Source organism: Manduca sexta, chromosome 23 (genome assembly GCF_014839805.1).
Source record: "Manduca sexta isolate Smith_Timp_Sample1 chromosome 23, JHU_Msex_v1.0, whole genome shotgun sequence".
Lineage (NCBI taxonomy): Eukaryota > Metazoa > Arthropoda > Insecta > Lepidoptera > Sphingidae > Manduca > Manduca sexta.
The window spans coordinates 272,338-285,971 of NC_051137.1; the positions used below are offsets into that span (position 1 = coordinate 272,338).

The 13,634-nt window shown below is 38.8% G+C and overlaps 1 protein-coding gene across 1 annotated transcript in view; it reads right to left on the reverse strand.

The window, feature by feature from the left end:
• Positions 1-13,634, reverse strand: part of LOC115448500 (nephrin) — a 232,147-nt gene that overhangs the window by 43,297 nt on the left and 175,216 nt on the right. The window lies entirely within an intron of this gene.

A 13,634-nucleotide genomic window follows, 5' to 3' on the forward strand; every position in this document is an offset into this window, starting at 1 on the left:
GTAATTATTGCGTAACGTACATAAAACAGTTCAAATTCAACCAGTTAAGGTTTTTTTAATTGATAACGAGGAAAGCTTTATACTCGTCTGATTGTAAGCGATACGACCGCCCATAAAGAGTAGCAACACTGAATTACAAAGTACTGCGCGCCACTCCACTGCATTCGTCACTGTGAGCCGTAAGACGTTAAGATAATGCCCAGTAATTACGCTGGCTTTAACGTACACATGGATTTGTTCATCATTCCTTTATTTATCTTTGTATTATGGGAATGGTATTCATGTCCGATATAGGCGATAACTTCAGCATCTAGCACATAAGGTTAGTGAACCGTAGTTTTCATGTTATTCTGCCTATGCCTTTCAAATATTAATAAGCGTGCTTATATTATGTATAAAAACACAAACATTGTTCATTTAGCTGGAACTGTTTGTTTGTTTTAGTTTATTAGTACAGGGCGGATAATTATGGAGTTATGGAGCTAAGGACCGGCCCGGTGCGGGTCTATCTCAGTTTATCACTAATTGCTGAGCACACAAAACTTACATATTGACCTTTGGGTGTGGATTAAGGGTCCACATACGATGAGACTGACGTTTAGCCTCGTGTAAAGCTTTAGCGATAGGTAATTTTTTGGCATAGGTACTAAAGTTTTGTTATAATAATATGTCACGTTGAACTATATTCTGTACTTAAAACAACTTTAACATTAAATGCTAGTCTTGAGAATCGAACAAAAACCTTCAATTATCCTGCTTATGTGACGAAAAAGAGCCTTTTAACCCCGGACACAAAACAGCTCTCAAAAGTGAACACATTTTATTTTATACTTTGAGATTTTTTATGTCGGGGGTTATTTAAATTTTTGCCCTTAATTTCTAGCACCCCTATCGTGCCAGTCCATGTTGTGGATATAATTAGCAACAGTAATATAACTTCCCACATCAGTTACAAATTTTGTTTTACGTTCGCGAAGTAACTCTACTTAACTCTACATTCAGTAATACAATGTCTGCAAACATCAAACGTCCTATCGTAACACCAGGATTTTGAATTCGCGGACTGAGATACGAAATTAAGCCAGTGAGTAGATCTTTTATGATGCCGTATAAATAAAGCGATGAATGACAAACAACACGAGCGTTAGTAAAACGTTGGGAATGAGTGTATGAGAGCGACTCGCACAGCCGCTCCCCCCTCGCCCCTACTGGCTCCCGCCTCCCCCCGCCCCGGCCGGCTACGTCGCGTAATAACATAATCCTTCCGCGCCGAGCCGCAACGTTTGACTACATTACGCTTTTCATAACGAAATCATTTCATCGCTTAAATTCAGACACACATACAAAAACACACACTCACATGCACATAATATTATATAAAAGATGGGCTGTATATGAGTTATGCGTTATTGGTATAGTAAGTTACTATTTGAAAAAAAAAAGATATTTTTTTGGGCATTACCTAAGTTCTTATATTTATATTGATCAATAAAGGATGAACTACATAATCGTAAATTAGTAGATTTGCATTGTTACAGTTTGTCGATGCGTAAAAGAACCGACTGTAGAAGTGTTTGCTGGAAGAATATATTTTGTTTCCGCCGGGATAACGACCCCCGCAAACGAGATGCTAAAACCCGTCATAGTGGTCCACGTAAGTGCGTTCCAGGGTCAGCCTTTGTATATCTGCTTCACACAGGCCGGCATAATTGTGTCGACCGGCGAGAGGTAATCGTCTGTCGCCAGGTGACATTCTATCTGGACTCCACATTGCACACCATCAGGTGCAGGGCTTAATTTGCCATGTTCGTATAAACAAAGAAATTAATTATATTCACTGTTGAAAGGCTAATTGACAATTAATAATTGAAAACTTTAACTGGTTTAAAAAAATATAGACTAAAACCAGAACTTCTGATTTCAAATACGTAATATTATAAGAAAAATAGAGTTGCAAAAAAATTTTGCTTATGTTAATTAGCCTTTTAACCGTCGATATCGTCTCGCGAGCGGAGACGAGTTATACAATTATTATGAATTATGTAATACGTTCTAACAGTATTCGCGGCGCGGGGAGCGGCAACGACTGCGCAGCGTGGTTGTAGGCGGCCGAGCGACTGAGCCGACAATCCGATTGGCACGATTATCTGCCGCGAGACCAACCAACCGTACGCGCATCGGCTTCTGTTGCATATTTAAATAATCAAGGGTATTTTATATAAATATACTATGTAGATAAGGTGGTCGTGTCTCGTCCTATATTGAAGATAAAACCAGAGTGATTGTCCTTCAGTATTTAATTCCAACTTTAAACGTATTATTCTTAGTTATTTTTGTGTTTATATTCACACGCCCAAAGACATTTTTTATGTATATATACCATGTGTTTCTTCTGCTTTTCAAACTTGGCGGAATTTTCCAATCACAACAAATCGGAATTGGATTTTTAAACGTAATGCGGTAAATTCAAACATTATTTATTTAAAAACGGTTCTTCAGAATCTAGTAGATTCCTGTGGTGGCTCGGCCACAGGTGCTCGCCGCAGGTGGCGCACCAAGACATCGACGGACAAACAATCCGCTGTTTACGAGCTATTAGAGACGGGAGCTTCGGCCTCGCTAACGATCTGGTTATGGCTCCCACAATGTTTCACCAGGACGTATTAGGGAGTTTGAATGATCGCTTGAAATAGCATACCAGTTTTCACAAATAATATTATGAGTACGCACAGTGAGCCCGTACGTATAATGCCGGTATTTTCATAGTTTTTTTGGCCTTGTTCAGCTTTGTCTATCTAACAGACAGCTGAAGCAAAGCTATATCCCAATACACGACACATTTACCTACAAATTGTGAAGGTTGTGATGGCGGAAATACTGCGAAACATTCGTCTTCTAATTATAACATTCGGCCATACTTAGTTAAGTAAAGCTTATGAATACGGCCCTAGTTATTGTGTATTCTAGTCGCAGCGCTCTGGACTGTGAAACGTGAGGTTCTGGATTAGATTTTGAACTTAAATTACAACTATTTGTCTAAGTTAAAAATAAGTTTGTTCGAGATTTAGGTTGGTATGCTCTTTCTTTAGGAAGCTAAATAGCTAACCGAATCAAACAGCCTGTGTGGGGTTAAATCCTGAGTTTATTTAATGAAGTAACAGCGTTCACAGTAGCTCTAAGTATTCCGCGTCACTTCACTCGCGTCGCGTCGATGCGTTTTTCATTCGAGATTATTCCACAAATATGTCAAATGGAAGCGAGTATCGTTTATTTGTTAGTGATAACGCGACACGGATGCTGTGAAATGTAACATAAATAATATTATATTTTTTGTTTACGAATAGTCATGAATTTTAATTGGTACAGTAGAATAAATAGTAAAATATTTTTGCATGGATTTACTTATTTGTCCTACGGGATATAGTATGAGTTGAAAATTGGTAACCAGTATATAGGTAATGTTAAATTATATTTTGGTTCTTAGTGGTTTTTGGAGACGGTATAATTTTTTATTATTTGGCGTTGTCGCTTCGACTACAGAGACCTTTATGAATAAATGTGGGTGTGAGCCAACAACTTAATTTAATTTCATTTTAGCGAATGTAACAATATTTCTTTTTTTCATGGATTATGTAAAAAATATAATTAATTTATTTCAAATGCAATATAATTTGAAATAACACTTTTTGATCTGATTCTTTAAATAGATATCGCTGGCGTTGTATAAAGTACCCCATAGATCGCTATAGTGATTTAGATACACGACTAGCGAGAAATGTTTCCACGCGGATAAAACCGCGGGTAACAATTAGTTTACACCATCGACAACAAATTGCGTAATGTTCGACTGTAGTCACATCATCAAACTTACAAGTCTATGCGAACATAGAAACTCTGAACAATCATGTGGTAAGATATATCCGTTCCTGCTCGCGCGAGTATCGCTGCAGATTAGTTGCGATTGGTATCATCTAATTAGAGGAAGTTTGTTTAGCTCACACCCTTCTTGTTTGGGATGAGTCTCACGAACATGTGATAATACATGTAGTTTTGGCTTATTGACATTACACCGATATTCGAAATAGGTCGCATATTGATTATAATATTGCGATGCATCGTTGCTTTAAAGTATTTTTTACACAATTATTTAAAATGTTTATCAATTTCTTTATTATATTGTTCAGTTTCCAAAAATCCAGCCTTACGTATTAATACTGGCCCTAAAGACCTGTATATAATATCAATACCATTGTTCTTCTCTGGAAACTTATCCTTTAAAAAGCTATTTTATTCTATGACAGTGTTAATGTATACTCACTCACACAGTATTCGTAATGCCAGTTATCACGCCACCATTCCTCTTCCTTGGAGGCTACGGATGTCTCCTAATAATCAGAGTAATAAATACTTAAAAAATTCGGAACTCGGTTAAAAAGAATTTCAAATGGGTTATTTTACGACTATTATAGTATGTTGTAATGTAGTATGCCGCATTCTCATGGTCACGTCTCGCCACAGCTCTTGGTAACGCCTTGCATTATTCTCGGTCCGACCCTTTGTGCCGCTTGCGTCGCACCTGTGCGGATTGAAGTGGGTGCGCTCAAGCGCGGGCTTGTGCACGTGTTATTGTGCGGGACTATTGAACAGTCCCTATGGCGCAGTGCATTAGAAGCATAGGTGGCGGATTCGATTTTAACTTCGAACACATCACTCATATGGTTTTTTATGGTAAACGCAATGGTGTCCAGATAGAGTATCGACGGAGGAGCGATGATTATCCCACGCCAGTCGACACAATTATGCCGGCCTGTTTGAAACCGAGTGGCATTATTGGCACGTCAATATTTTTTTAATAGGTGATTTACACGTCTGCATGCACCAGCGACGTTTAAAAAAAGTTGGGGTCAAAGACTGATACTAAAAGACTGCCCGGGTGTGTAGGGTGGTATACGAGAATTTGTAATTCAAGTCTACAAATGGCCGAGAAAAGCTACGGGAACTATACTAGCTAGTGGCGAGCAAAGTTTTAATTAAATTTGAATGTTTAGGTTTACCGCGTTTTGTTTGCTGAGCCGGGATCAGTTTCAAAAACTTTTTTTACAATTAAATGTCGAGAGCAGGTAGTCTCCTGGTAGCAAACGTCACCACTGTCAATGAACAGTGGTCACATATTAGTTAATTAAAAACCATCGCTGGGGTCGAGTCGCGCTCGTCCACTTCCAACATTAGACGATAAGCCTCGTGACACGCAGTAATTAACTCACTAATTGATGAACCATCAAGTAATCCACATGATTATTTGCTAAATGACAACAAAAATAACAAGGCAACGCATCAAAATCTCTTTAACACTAATTACCACGAAAAAACTGAATCAAACGCGAGCAAATTACAAATGACAGTAAAAGGTTAATTATGTTTTCTGAGAAAATGATGAGATTAAACAAAAAATCATATGTACGAGGAAAATTTCCACGGAAGGGACAGAGGGCCGAGCGCCTGGAGGCGAGGTGCTCTTTTATTTACACGCGGGAACTGCTCACACTGAAAACTAATTTTCTCGAGGGTCTTTTAAAAAAACAACGCGAACAGCGCACCACGGACTGAGAAATCACGGGCCCAGGAGCCCACCGAGTATTGTGAGCTGGGTGTAGGATGTTACATTGAAATCCGCATTTATTTGAGAATAAGTCTGGATAGTAAATGACAACTTAGTTAAGCCAACATAATCCCGACAACTGCCGAGGTAATATATTTAAACTAAACCATTCCTATCAGGTCTAACATCACTTTCAAATTTAAAGACAAAAAGCCCTTGAAGGTCCAATAAAAACAGTTCAAGCAGACAGCCAACAAGAAAAATCTCGGGTCCAAATGCTGGGGTCCGCTGGCCCCCAGCCAACAGGGCCGCTAAGCTATCGGGCCATATTTACCGGCGCGCAGTGCCGACGCCGCGGCGTTGGTTCAGCCGCTGTTAACCTAACGTACGGTTATGGATATTGTGCTGGAGGCTGAGGTAAACACTAATATCATGCAAGTAATGATGCTATAGAGAGAATTAATTCCCTTTGTGCGCTATAAACTACTCTTGTTAAGGAAGCAGCTTGCTTGTGAGGTTACGAGATATTATTGAGGGCATATTGGATATTGGCGCAAGGCTATTGTCTTAAGACGTAATACCCACACTTTGTCGTTATGCTCGTCCCATGACAAGAAAGCTAGTTATTTTTAGACATATTGGACATTAATTTTAATCCCGAGCGGCCACGAATTTATAACTATTTCTCTGATTGAGAAAATTTCATACTCTCGGTTGACGAATTTACAAATAGAACCCAAAACCATCGGTTTTACTAGACATGTACCTATATTCTGTCGTAAGAACAAGGTATGCCGTTAAAAACTTTACTTTGTAAAACATGTTTATACGAAAACTCTTTTACTTAATAAGCATTATGACGTAACATTATAGTGTTATGAACCCGTATAGTAATATAAAACACTAAGCAAGTACAAAGTAAAGCAGCTAGTTCCTATAAAATGACGTCACTATATACTGATACCTACACCCATACATTTCCAACTTAGGCACATGTTGTCATTAATGAATAGAATGATTTTAACAAAAATTAATAGGTATATTTTCCATAGATAAGAGGTGCTGAGATGAATGTGTGGGACGCATTGTGCGGACAGGACACGCTTATTCATATTGTGTTTATAATGAAATAGGTACCCCACCTTGAACACGGGTAGCTATTCAAAAAGATTCAGTTTACAATTGTCACGACGAAGGCAACAACTTTTAAATAAGTGACGTCAGTAGTATCTAAATCACTATAATCATAAGAAAAAAAGGCAATTCCTACTTAAAATAGTCTGCAAGCCACTTCAGCACACTAACGTATAGTGAGTGATTTTTTTGTACGCAAGCATCGTTATACCAACGTAGAAAAATGTAGAATGGAATCCATTACCTCATGGCTTACCTTAATGCCACTAGACAATTTCTCAATACCATAAAAGCCTCCCCTAATGTATGGCTACCTGGTCACGCGGCCCGCTACCAGCTTCGTCACTAAACGATGATGAGCCCGTGTTTAATTTTTGCCCGCGAGAGAGCGGCGCGGGGCGCGGGGCGGGGCGGGGGGCGCGGGTCGCCATTACCGAATATCTCCGTTTAATTAGCGACCATTGCTCGCGGTAATTGCATTTTAAATTGTCGAGAGTGTTTGTTACGTCCGACAGCGGCGGAATGACCTCCCGTGTTAACCCCATGGGGGGAGGGGGGCGTGAGAGAATTTTTCTGCTTTTATATAAATGTGTTTGACGTTATTATAATAACACATTGTAAGGGTAAAAATATTTTTGTGAGGGTATTTGTGAGACTTTGTGCTACAGAACACTGCGTTTCTCAGGCCGAGGCGGTTTGTCATAGACGCTTGTACAGGTCATTTTTTGGTGACTTCGAGAAAGTATTTCTTTAAAGTCAGTGATAATTATTTTTATATTAATCAGAATCGCTTCAGTTTTGAATAATGCTGCTTTATTAATATTCTTACAAGTTGCTTATTTTTATGGCGACTCTAAGTAAATTCAGAGAACTCCCGGCAACTGTCTTAAATTTAATTTTATATAATGTAAGCTAGAAGCAACAGTATATGGATATCCTTGGCAAAATGCTATTCCTCGTATTCGGTATATCCTAATATGCAACATGTTATATTAACATTCATATCAACTTTCCAATTACAGTGTTCAGATGGAAAACAATAAGGAGCCGCGGTGGCCGCGTCGGCACTGCGTGACAATTAGCGCGTATTTAGTGGCCACGCACTACCCCATTAAAGCCCCCCCCCCGTTCCCCACACCCGCCAAAACCTACCCGCAACCGCTCAGGTGATAATCAGTGTCTAATTATGGACATTATAGAATAAGTAGAGATTTTTTGTGGTTTTGCTGCGTTCGTTAATTACCTAATCAATATTATCTAATATGATGTAAAATTGCTTAGGAGAAAGACAGTGCCGAGACGCATGTTATGGATGCGTTTCGGATCCAGAATACGCACCTCTGATTTGTAAATTCGCTTAATTTTTTTTTAAATAATATATACACATTATCGTTGTGAGGAAATTTGCATTACGCAGAATTTATGTACATATAACGATTATGAATATAATATCGAGTACAAAACTTGAAGACATCGTATTGGAAGCATAATTGTTAAACCCTCTCATTAGTGAAGGCGGCGCCCAGCAGCGAGTCATTGTTTAATGAAATCTGCCATATATACCTTTTTACTTTTTGTTTTCATTTGCTCATTATAATAACGGCAATTTAAAAGCCAAAAATCGGTCCACTTCGTTGACCACAATCACTACCCGATAGGTCATTATCAAGTGGGGCAGCAGTCACTCCGAACCGCAATACCCGCGGGAGGCTCAAAATAAACCTATTTAAACTCTTACCTCTTATTTAAATTATAATTGAAAGGATTCTACATCGGATTTCCTGTCAACTGTGTGTATTAATTAATGACAAAATAATATTTTATACTTGTATTTACTCGCTGCTTCATTTGCTGAGTGATTTTTTCTCCAAATAGATATAAAGAGCATAATTTATTATGTTTTTAGTATATTTTTTAAAAATAAATTCAACAGTTTTATAGGGAACCCGACACAGACAATCTTACAACCGCTTGTAACTGACAGTTAGGTATATCACGTCACTCCGTCCCACTAATCTATTGCTACTTCAAACATTAATGCAAATATCCCTATAGTTATGGAGTATCATTGAAGGCCTCAAGCGTTGTCAATACATCGCATTGATGGCGATGTAATTAGCACTCGAGGATGTTGACAGAGCGGTGTCGGCGGTGTCGGACGCGCGCGGACGCGTCCGCGACACCGCCGACACGTGTCGCCTAATTATCGCATAATCACGCAGCTCGCGACGTTAATACGTTCTATTTCGGCACCAATCAACCGGCATTAACGGTTGATGTATAGGTGACAGGAGTCGTTGGGTGTAGATCCGTTTGATTCGTTCAGTCGTGTAGGAATGCGCAGGCAGTTTCGATTCGTCGGATATTATAAATTCACGTCTGTCTCTTCATAAATAAGCCACATTAATATGAATTTTAACTATGAAATAACTATTTTGTCACTACGTAAAGATAAATAAAATATAATATTTATTTAGGTAATCGAACATTTCAAAAGTTTATTGGAAGGATTTGAATGACTTACGGTTCCGAGTGAAGTACAAACCTACACAAGCAAAAAATTTTGCAATTTAAAGTGCTGGCGTTGAATCAGTTTATGGAAAATCACGGCGTTTACCATTACCTGAGCGTCATGCTCTACTCGTCTCTCAGCTGTATGGAAAAGTTTATTCTGCACTATTAAAAATTATTGACAGTCCCCTCTTCATATGTGAAAGGTCAACAAAAAACTTTTTAAGCCAAGTTACAGTAAAGTTTTCCCTTATTTCCACGACTCCGCTCCAATCTATTGTCACTTAGAAAATATTATTTTTGGGTACGCGAGCTTCGTGGGTAGGCGGTACTTCGAAATCTTTCCTACTACTAGACACAAATTCCTTCTACTACTGACAGAGCTTTCATTCACTACGCTAATTTATCAAAAATAATAAAATATTTGTTGACTTTATATTCATTCGTGACTTTTGTACAACATTCTTGATTTGAACTCGTGATTTTTTTCTTCATGGCCAAAGCATGTCACTAATGGTGAATATACACATAACTTAGAGAAATTCCGCACAAGATAAAAAAGAATTCTTCTTCATGAAAAACACATAAAGATACATCTTGTACGTATAATTATAGTTTATATTACACTTAAAACTTTACTTCTTATACCGAAGCCTTGTCTATACAAGTATTTTACTATAAAGACATATTATTTGTTTTTTAACAACGTAGACAGCAGTTAAACACTAAATAATAAGAATACATTCAGCTCTTTCAGGTAATTCACTTTGTCTCAAACCTGAAGCGAGGTAACATTTACGCAGAAACTTGATTGCATGCTACGAATGTACTACGGTAAGTTGCTACGCTGTTGCGTAGGCGAAGTTCCTCCATATTGAATGACCTGCGACGCTGGAGTTATACGTCGCCCAGTTAACGTTAAACGCCACATCCTTAAGTAGTAACAAAATCACCAAAGAGTTATCAAGACACTGTACTTGGATTCCGAAAGTTAAAAAATTACGAAAATTTATTTGATCTGTTACCATATCCTTCGAATAAGATAACACGATTGTTCGCGTATTATTGCTATTAGGGTTTTCTTTCTTTTTTTTAGTGGTAGCAGCAGGTTCCTTAACATACACGCCATTATTCTCAAAGAGGTAGGCACAGACAAAACTGGTGCACCCTGTTTCCGCCATGTGTATGCTGTTCAATGTTGTGACCAGGGGCGAGGCTATCGCCATATCGGGGATGAATTTCGGACTGCAGGCTAATACTGAGTAGAAAAACCCAATATCACTTTACCCGACCTGGGGATCGAACCCGTAAGACGAGCACTACAGACGTACCGTAATATAACTAGCTCACCGGGTACGCTACAGTTTTTATACTAACAGGTAAAAAATGTGTTACCATTAGAAAAAAACAATTTTACTGTCATTCACAGTGACAATAATCTGTTATTTCAAATACAAGATTAGAAGGTCCATAATTACCATTTTTCACGATGATAACTTACTGGGTACCTTGTCACCAGTTCGCTCCTTCGGACATGAAGCCCCCGTTACTCGGGAGGCACGTACGAAGCCAAAAGATGAAAACCCGTCGACTGCGACACAATGAAATGTGTTGGACGCGGAATGCTTTAATTACCGGTTTCATTATAAAAAGCTCATTAAAAAGCTCGTAAATTAGCCGACTGAGGCCCGGGACCGGACATTGACCTCGTGTGCCTGTTATAATATTACTAAGTACAATAATATAGTGTGAATTTGAAGACAAACACATAATAAAAAAAAACAACACTTACACGCTTGGCAAATAATACGGTTGATTATGAAAAGTAGCACGACAATTCTAATTTTGTAATCACAAGACTGCATGTTACTAATTTGAATTAAATTAACATTGCAGTTCTTTTATGACGCTGCTTAACAGCATAAACAGTATCTATTCTATAGCCTCCAAGGTAGAGTGTTTAGCTTGAATTAAAGCTAAAGATTTTGCTAATAACCACGCCCGTTGATAATCGTGTTGTGTCGCGGCGCGGCGGCGTGCAATCAAACGTCATTGAGTGCGCACCGCACTGAGCTGCGGCAGCGGATCGGAGCCAGGGGACTTGCACGATGCAACCTTATATATTATAACATAGTCAATTCAATGCGGTGAATCGAAATTTAAAAATAAAAGATGTATATTATTTGATAGTGTTCAATGAAATACGTGACTGCGCTTAAATCAAACACATGAATTTATGTGGACATCGACATCGGTATTGATATTACAACCTTAATACGGAAACATCGACAGTTGTATTCATTAAGTAATTTAAAATACATTACAATAATTACGCCCATTTCAAAACGCAACCTACGCTATCTTTCTGCCAAATCACAAACCAGACAAACGCCTAATCAAGCGGCCACACGCGACAACTATTAATTGAATCGGCAACTCGCAACTATTTCCATTGATTTGCACTTCACACTTCCCGAATTCATGAATACACAAGCGTAAGGAGATTAGGCGCGTGTGTAGCCACAGGACTAGCCGGCATTCACTGAGATGTAATCAGGGACAAGTAGTTTCCGAAGTGGCGGTCTCGCGCGGTCCCCGGCGACTCGAAAGGTCGCGGCCCGCACCCTAACTCAGTTACCACTCGCTCGTACGGGCTTTACATACGAGTGTCGCCCTGTAACTTGGCGCAAGTATTTTCAAATGCAGTAGTTGGATATTTCCTTCGTGCGACTGAGTACTTAAACATTTTCTGCGATAGTTTGGTAAAAAAATCACGTCTTCGGCAATTGCAACTGAAACTGTACTATAGGAGGTTTAATCGTATGTATGCAAGTTATATGTGTATAGCCTATATATAATTTCTTTATTTTTGTGGTTGCCTGTGGCTAGATAGATGAAGATTTTAGATTAAAATCATGACTATATATCACAAAGTAGGCAGAATTTCAACAAAGTGACGTGTTCACGCTCCACTTATAATAGAGATCTAATTTTTCGTCTTTATCCTGAAAATGCGTTATGTTGGAGAGCCGCGAGCAATATTTAACTAGCTTATGAAAACAAAGAACGTCTATGGAGTTATACACTTGATGTCTCTCAGAAATCCAATTAAAATAAACGTATATAGTGAAATGTGCTGGGTGGTAATTCTTTATGTTTATTTTGTTTAGCGGCGTAGATTCCACGAGGTTTTCTTGCTTATTATAATTATTATATTTATTGGATAACGAAACATGACGCATGTCACAATAAGGTCAGTCTGCAGATCATACCGGCTTGTTTTACGCAAACTAATTTACTCGTGGAGTGGGAGTTCTCCGATACACTTGCATCGACGAATTTGATAATTTATGACGTGAATTAGTAACAATGATATCTTGTGTCTACGTGAATTTTACACATCGAAATAAAACCAGTTTTCTGATTTTATCTTGGTTTTATATTTAAGCGGTGATAGCCTAGTTGGGTGTGGAACGGACTGCCAAGACGAATGTCCGCAGGTTCAAATCACAAGGGCACACACCTCTGACTTTTCTAAAATCATGTGTGTATTCTTTGTGAATTTATCGTTCGCTTTAACGGTGAAGGAAAACATCGTGAGGAAACCTGCACATCTGAGAAGTTCTCTACAGGAATTTCGACGGTGTGTGAAGTTTACCAACCCGCACTAGGCCAGCGTGGTGGACTAAGGCCTAATCCCTCTCAGTAGTAGAGGAGGCCCGTGCTCAGCAGTGGGCAAGTATACAATACAGGGCTGATATTATTATTATTATATTTATATTTGAATTTTCTCTATTTTCGGGATTTACAAATTTTACGTTTTGCGTGGGTTACATTTTCGCATAGAGTTTATATCGGGTTAGAGAATACAAGCCCTGAATTCCTTTGAAATTAGAATCAATCTTGGCAGTGACGTCTCACGGCGGAGTGGCGAGTCCTCGTAAATAAAAGGCATTGTCACGGCACGCACACCTCTCGCCTTCTAATTACAACGGTTTTATTACACTTTATTGCGTTTTAAATTACACACGGAGGCTGGGACGGCACTCTACCTCTTTTATTAGGAGCCAAATGGGGATAATTTTATAATTAGCGCGTGTCCCTTGCACCGGACTCGACTCTCGACAGGGAACACCTTTACACCTTTGTCTGTTGGTGGAGCAGTGGCTATTGCTTTGTTTGTTAATGACATCACCTATCTTTTAAAGATAGGGAACCTTTAATCATACATTAAAGGTTAGGTAGAAGTTGGTTCACCCACCCTTCACCGTGTTAATTTATTCAACGTCTCGTGTTTAATTGCTATACATCCTTAATACACTCCCGGCCAGCTAATATGTTTTTAGAATTGGATTATCCGTTCTGGGAATTGAATTCAGAACACTTGCTC